Source organism: Bicyclus anynana, chromosome 4 (genome assembly GCF_947172395.1).
Source record: "Bicyclus anynana chromosome 4, ilBicAnyn1.1, whole genome shotgun sequence".
NCBI lineage: Eukaryota > Metazoa > Arthropoda > Insecta > Lepidoptera > Nymphalidae > Bicyclus > Bicyclus anynana.
Window position 1 is genome coordinate 14,812,524 of NC_069086.1, and position 8,380 is coordinate 14,820,903.

The following is an 8,380-nucleotide window of genomic DNA, read 5'->3' on the forward strand; positions in this document are numbered from 1 at the left end:
AGATTGCATCATCACTTACCATAAGTTGAGATTGCAGTCAAGGGCTAACTTGTAAAAAAAAATGACAATGGCCGGGATCGACGGCTTAACGTGCTCTCTGAGGCACAGGGGCAAAACCTTCAACTTTCCGATTCTGTGCTGAGGGATATGTACTGAATATTTCTTAGAGAAAAAGCTCAATACTTCACAACCCGACCTTATAGAATACAAGCCCTTGAAAAAAAAATAACCTGTGAAATGAACCAACGTGAATAACGCTTAGAAGGTTGTTACTATATCAGAAAACTAGCTGACGCCGCGCGGTTTCACCCGCGTGGTTCTCGTTCCCGTAAGAATCCTATATTCTTACGGGGATAATATATAGCCTATAGCCTTCCTCGATAAATGGACTATCTAACACTGAAAGAATTTATCAATACTACTTTGTTACTTACTGTAGTCAATGGCTAACTTGTAAAGAATAAAAAAAAGTACCTAGATACCTACATTATACAAAAAACAAAAAGGTATGTATCTACCTCGGGGGTATCGAGAAATGTGTCTGCCATAATTTTATACTGGCTTATTACTGAAGCTAAACAAGAAAAATTAGGTCAACGTACCCTTGGGATATTACAACGCCTTACATCCGCCGCATCCGCCTGATGGATACAATACGTACCTATATAAATATCTATTACCTACTAGTAACTTACCTAGAGCTTAAGCTACGGTTCAAGCATGGTTCAAGTGGTCCTAGATCAAACTTCCACAACATTACCTCAATGAGAATGATTTTTTTTTATTTACAAGCTAGCTCTTTTTTTAAAAAAAAAAAGAATATTTGCCATATCTTTTTATTATATGACCAATATTCCAATTCCCCTCCAACTAGTCGGGAAAGACTGTGCTAGGAGTGGGTACGACAACAGACCAACGGGGCGGGGAACCGAACCACCACCCCTCGGTGATGAGTCTGACCGCTCTTACCGTTGAGCTATTGAGGCTATTTGATTACATCTCTTGACTACAATCTCACGATTAAGTACCTAAGTGATGACGCAATCTAAGATGCAAACGGGCTAACTTGTTAGGAGGAGGATGAAAATCCACATCCCTTTCGGTTTCTACACGACATCGTACTGGAACGCTAAATTGCTTTGCGGTACGTCTTTGCCGGTAGGGTGGTAACTAGCCATGGCCGAAGCCTTCCACAAGCCAGACTTGGAATTAACAGAACAGCCAATTAAGAGAACCTCAATCGGCCCAGCCGGGGATAGAACATTACACTTAGGTAGGTACATCATTATTATACTTAGGCTTATTTTAATGGCAACTACATAGCCGGGATTGTGCTTAGACATAGCACACTGCTCCTCTGCGGTTTAGTGGGTTTAATTTAATATGATTGGTTGATAATGTTAAATTCATTAACGACCACTTTAATGATGTTAATGATGATGACCAAGATAGACGGTTTAAAGTGCTCTCGAGGCACGGCGGGGGTGTAACACCACCAACTTGCCAACTCTGGGCTGAGAATTCATATAATTTATCATTGTCCTCGCCAAATACTTAGTAATAGAAATAATAGCAAGAGAAATAAATTAATATTACTTTATCCCCGGTCTCCCCTAATTTTTAATATTATGGACTTACCGAATGACTTATTAGATTCCAAGCAGGAACTGTTGTTTGATGTTTTTAACGGACTTCAAAAAAAGGAGGAGGTTTCTCAATTCGAATTCGATGTATTATTTTTTTACCCAATCACCAATAAAATGGTCTAAACAGATTTTAATAAAACTTAGCATGGGTAAGTTGGTACCTATATCTCTTATACCTACCTGTATTGAATACTTTTATCATGTCAGTATTTTTTGGATTTCTTGGGGTAAGAAATGGTCGGAAGTGGGAAAAGTAAAACAAATTTCCTTGCAATTAGATGCTTGGAAAATCCAAGTACGTAGGTCATTATAGAAAATGCTAATAAAAGCATAAAGATGTACAGGTACCTACTTACGGCTTCACCATCCTGTTAATTAAGTTCATACCATCTACCAACACATAATAACGTCTACGTGAATGCCTCGTTATCTCGCGATAATGAATAGCTCCATATAATTTCTAGAAAATTCCTGCGACTTTGTTAACTTAGCAGAATATTGTTAAAATACATACTCGTAGGTATAAAAGTACCTACTCATAGGTACGTATTCCTCTTAACTCAATGGGTCACAGGAGTTTGGATGATATCTAAATATTCCAACAGCACTAGCCTTACATAGAATAAACAATGATCCAAAATCAGTCTTTACAAGCAGCACGGTAAAGCTGAAGAAACCCATAATAAACAAACGTCACCCGCCTCCTTGAAATCCGCATGTAGAAACTTTTTTCTTGTGATACTTGTGACTTTGTGGAGTGATAAAAAAAAAATGATTTTTTCTTCAAGAACCATATTTTTTAACTAGATCCTTAACATGTACCTTCTACATATGTTTTCTGTTTAAACATCATATTATCATCTCCATACTTTGACGTTGTATTGGTCAGTGGGCATTCCCCTTTAAAAATCCATGACTTTGATTGATAAATATTCTACAGTTCGTAAAAACATTTATTTATTAATTTTTGTTAACTTAAAAATCTAATTCACTTAAGAATAGATAGGAAGGCCCTCAAGGTTCGAGGGAAAATTTCTTAAGGCATAAAGTTACCTTAAATCCGGCACTCTGTTAAATGTGTACCAATTTTTGTGCACGAAAGTTGAATAACTTTTATGATATATTTCACGAAACAAATGCGTTGCCTCAGCTAGCAAACAGATGGTCCAAATGGTCTCATATCTATTAACGTCAAGGAAGTTTGTGTCTGTATCATAGAATAAACAATGATCCAGAATGAGTTCCTACAAGCAGCTTGGTGAAGCCGGTGAAATCCATAAAAAACCAGTCTCTTTGAAATCCACATATAGAAACTTTTTTCATAATTTGTATTTCCAAACTTAACACTAACAACAATTACGTAAATTAATATAAGTACTCCATCCTATTTCTTTAGTTCTTGTGAACAGTCTTTAAAATATTTAAAAACAAAAAAGAAAAATGGCGTCTTACCATTTTTCTTGAATAATATTAAAATTACTGATGCGACGCTTTGAATCGTACTGAATCGAGAATGTATTCGTTTTTGAATTTTGTTCTGTGTTGTTTTGTTCCGTACGCTCTATCTGCCTATTATTCTTAATCTGAGGTCTGTATATAGGTTATATTTATATGCCGAACAACCAACCACTAGATCAACTTGGCAGCTTACATTACATTTAATACTAGCGGACCCCTTGAGACTTTGCCCGTGTTGAATTCAGGTTTCTATAAATAACTTTATTCTGTCCCTTAATTCTAATTCTCGCCCGCTTCTTTTTCTAATCTTAAAATGTGAATATCCAAAAACTAAATCTTAAAAAAACATTAAATCTTAAAATTAAAAAAAAAAAATTTAAAATCCTGTAAAATTTAAAATCATGAATTTTGACTAGAGTAACAACTTTTATGTAAGAAATTCTTTCTATCATGACATAATAGTTTAAATGGTGCAGTGTATTATTATTATGTGACTTTGATCAAAGAAATTGTTTTTTTTTTACTTTCATTTCAATCTACAAATTATAACTTCATTAATTAGAAAAGTAGGTAGACCCCACTCGGGTATGTTCGCTTACCGTTTATTCCGCCTCCTATAACTATTAAACGGTTAAATCAATTTTCATCAAACATAGTCAAAAACACTCTCTATAAAAACTCAAATAAAAACACCTAAATGAAAATCGGTTCATCAGCTCGCGAGATACAAGGGCACGTAGACACGTAAACAGTTTTACGAAAACGTCTTATTCATTCATTCATTATCAACCCATATTCGGTTTACTGCTGAGCACGAGTCTCCTCTTAGAATGAGAGGGCTTAGACCAATAGTCTACCACGCTGACCCAATGCGGATTGGCAGACTTCACACACGTAGAGAATTAAGTAAATTCTCAGGTAGGTATGCAAATTCAAAATTCATTTATTTCTATTAGGCTTAGTTAACAAGCACTTTTGAAATGTCAGGATTATGTCACAACTTAATTTAATCCAATGGTGGTAATAATAGTCGAAAACTTAAAATTAAAGTTATGAGGGTTTCAAACACGCCTTGGTCCGACAAGAGCCCACAACAAACTCAGCCAAGGTTTATTTTTTTTGTTTATGGAGGTTTCCTTACGATGTTGTTCCTTCACCGTTACGTTTTATAAAAACCCATCCGTTATGTTAACTTATTTATTGATGTCAGGGTGTCTTTATGGCAAGTGTATAGTGTATAAGTGTGCTATAAAGGTGGCACTTAGCCGTAAATTAGATGGGCGCGATATAGGCACGCTTTATGTACAAATGGAATGGCTGATTTATGGCATTAAGTGCAGGTGCGGGAGCAATTACAGTAAAAACCTATGTTTTACAGCTCTTATGTGGGCACTTAAACGGATTTTTCAAATGGACTTTTTTATTTCACTTTCCTTATCAGATTTTCCGTTTAATCAATGTTTTATGTGAAACGTATACCGACATGATCATGTCAACCGTTAGTATGGTGACGCCACTTAATGTGATGCCGTAAGTTAGTCATTTATGCTAGTAAGCGCAGTGTTGGTCGACACGTACTGTACTGTAGAAAAATGGCGCCTCGCACCATTTTTCCTACCCCCTCAATTGTTGACTTATAAAAGGTGGTGTAACAAACTTTTGGGTTAATCAATAGTGAGAGTGCTAGCGGTCTCATTCTGTTAAAAGTAAAAGTGTCACTAATAATTAACGTTATAAACAGTTATATTATTGTCTAAAAAACAATTAACTATTAGGAGAGGTTATACTAATGTCTTTGTGCAATATTTTCATATGATTTTGTATTACGGTTTCATGATGACTCTTAAACATCCTTGTCTGTTCTTAAATCTTATTATGTGATAATACATTGTATGAACATGTTATCATGCGAGTATGTGTGTAACTTAATTAACTGATTTCATGATCATAATGGTTTAAATAAATAATATTGATGTACCTCCAATGTGATTTCATTAACAGACCTTACATGTTTTAGATTACTCTTAATACAAGCTTATTTTTTATATTGTTACCAGGTAGGTACTATTTTGTTTTAATAAATACTTAAGTATTGTGCAAAGCAGTTTTAATAAATGGCATATAAGGAGTGGATTAACATATCTATCATATTTTGACGACCTCCGTGGCGCAGTGGTATGCGCGGTGGATTTACAAAACGGAGGTCCTGGGTTCGATCCCCAGCTGGGTCGATTTAGGTTTTTTTAATTGGTCAAGGTCTGGCTGGTGGGAGGCTTTGGCCGTGGCTAGTTACCACGCTACCGACAAAGACGTACCGCCAAGCGATTTAGCGTTCCGGTACGATGTCGTGTAGAAACCGAAAGGGGTGTGGATTTTCATCATCCTCCTAACAAGTTAGCCCGCTTCCATCTTAGACTGCATCAGCACTTACCACTAGGTGAGATTGTAGTCAAGGGCTAACTTGTAAAAAATAATAAAAAAAAAGATTAACATATCACATAAAGGACGGTAAAGCCTTACCAATGCTCCTGGAAACGCAAGTGTACCTACAACAAGGTGGCGATAACTACTTAACGTCTGGTGAACCGCATGCTCTTGGCTCACCATTCTAGCGATACAATTTAGGTAATTGGGTAAACCACCAGTTTTGTGGGTTAACAAAATGAAATGGTGAATCTCTGTTTTAAATATTGGAAGTTGCGGGTACTTGAATCTTAAATTGAATAAAGTAGACGTAGGTCGGCGGAACAGGAAAAAAGTATCTCGAATAAAAAACCTAGGAACAAGTTGCCCGGCGTTCGATGCTTCATGTTTCTTTTATAATAACTACGGATTATATTTCTATTTATTTCCTTTTGAACATCTTTTCTTGTAGATCGCTATTTGAATAACGGTATTTGTGGTCTTTGTATTTCTAACCGTGTCTTAAACGGTGATGGAAAAACATCGCGAGGAAACCTGCATACCTTAGAATTTTCTTAATTCTCTACATGTGTGAAGTCTGCCAATCCGCATTGGGCCAGCGTCGTGGACTATTGGCTAACCCCTCTCAATTTGAGAGGAGATTCGTGCTCAGCAGTAAGCCGAATTAAGCCGTAATTATCGTCATGTAGAACAGTAATATCATCAATTATAGCACGATGCACTGACCGATCGACTAGCACTATATCAGGTCTATTGGCTACAATATACCTGTCAGTGATAACCGTTCGGTCCCAGTAGAGCAATGCACTGCTATTTTCAAGAACTGACGCTGGGTCGTACTTATAGTAAGGCATCTCAGAATCGATAAGGCCATATTGAAGAGCAAGTTGTTGGTGGATTATCTTGGCTACTTGATTATGTCTGTGCAAGTATTCACCGTTAGGGACTCCCTAGGACGAGGACACGCTCGACAGATGTCTAGAGTGCCATTAGAAAACTTATTATTAAGATAAAATGCAAAATTATTGAATATTTTTTTTGGTTATAATATTAGAATCCTTACACGCACCTTTTGTAGCGGACGGTATTTTTAAAACATACTGTATAATGACAAAGGTCTGACTATGACAGGCTCTGTAAACGGGGACGGTTTCCTGCAGTTTCTGTGTTAGTGGGTTTGGGTTCAGATTAGCTTTGAAGCAAGCTGCGCGGAAGGAACTCAAAGCCTCAAAGGGTGCGCTAGCAAGGAGCTATTTACCTTGCAAACTGAAGTTTAGGTAGGAACTTGTTTTTGTTGTTTGTTTGCCGTGTAGTTTCCGTTTCCGGGATTGCATTTGACAGAACTTTTGGGTCCGTATCATTAGAAAGGAAAAAAATATATTCTATAAACTAGCTTATATATATTATAATTATATATAACTTGGTAATAAAAAATACTAAAAAGTTAAAAATAATATAGCATTTTATCGTCATCATCATTATTAACAACCCATATCCGCATCACTTTTGAGCACGAGTCTCCTTTCGAAATGATAGAGTTTAGGCTAATAGTCCACTACGCTGGCCAAATGCGGATTGGCAGACTTCACACACGCAGAGAATTCAGAAAATTCTCAGATATGTAGGTTTCCGTACGATGTTTTTCCTTTGCCGTTTGAGATACGTGATATTTAATTTCTTAAAATGGTCATAACTGAAAGTTGAAAATTTACTAATGTATATAAATAAAAGGAGATTAATTCACGCTGCATGCAAAAATAAATTAATGGCACGAATTGTTACTAAATAACCACTTGAAACAATCACACTATCACATCACACTAATATTATAAAGGCGAAAGTTTGTGTGTAAGTATGAAAGTGTGTAAATGTGTAAGTGTGTAAGTATGTTTGTTTCTCTTTTACGCTGCGGCTACTGAAGCGATTTGGCTGAAATTTGAAATGGAAATAGATTTTACTCTGAACTAAATCTTAAACTAATACTTTTCATCCCGGAAAAATGCATGGTTCCCGCGGGATTTGTGAAAACTGAATTCCACGCGGACAAAGTCGCGGGGGTCGCACAAATGTTGTGGGAATGCTCTGAACCAAGCCATTCCAGTCAAGCCAGGTTCGACGACTCGTCATTTCTATACATTTTATTGCTCTGTGGTTATAAAATAACTGTGTTTTCTCAAGTGCTTAAACAGGATACTAAACACAAACATTCTTTTTAAAAAGATCTGTCTGTCTGAGCTAATCCCTGGATCGGCTGAACCGATATTAATGGAACTTTCACTAAACGATAGAGGAGGTTACTGAGCAACATACTACTTTTTATCCTGAAATAATCCATGGTTCTCGCTGGATCTGTAAAAATTTGAATTTCACGCGAAAAGAAAACATTTCTGACAAAATAAGGAAAACAAAATCAACCCAAATCAAGATATTTTTTGTTTTATTTTCGCTCCTAAGATTTCTGCCATTAAAGCAACATCTCTTTTATGACACATCTCTTTGCATTCGTTAAAACGGGATGTACTAAGTAATAGTGCAAGAGATAACCACCAAAAGTTATCTTCATCATTATCATCGTCTACCAACAATCAACTCGTTACTGATGTCATGACTATGTTCTCCAAGTGCATATAAAGCAAGTTATATTTAATAACTTTACAAAGAAGTGCATGCTGGGGCCAAACTTACGACCCTTCGAATGTAAGCCTAATCATAAATACCCTTCCCCCTGGCCAAGTGGCACGTCGATTCTCTTTCTACGATCGCTAACGCTTCGAAAACTAGAAAAATGTAAGGGAATGACAGATCTTCATCACGTGACCTTTCGATAGCAAATGTCATTCCCATACATCTTT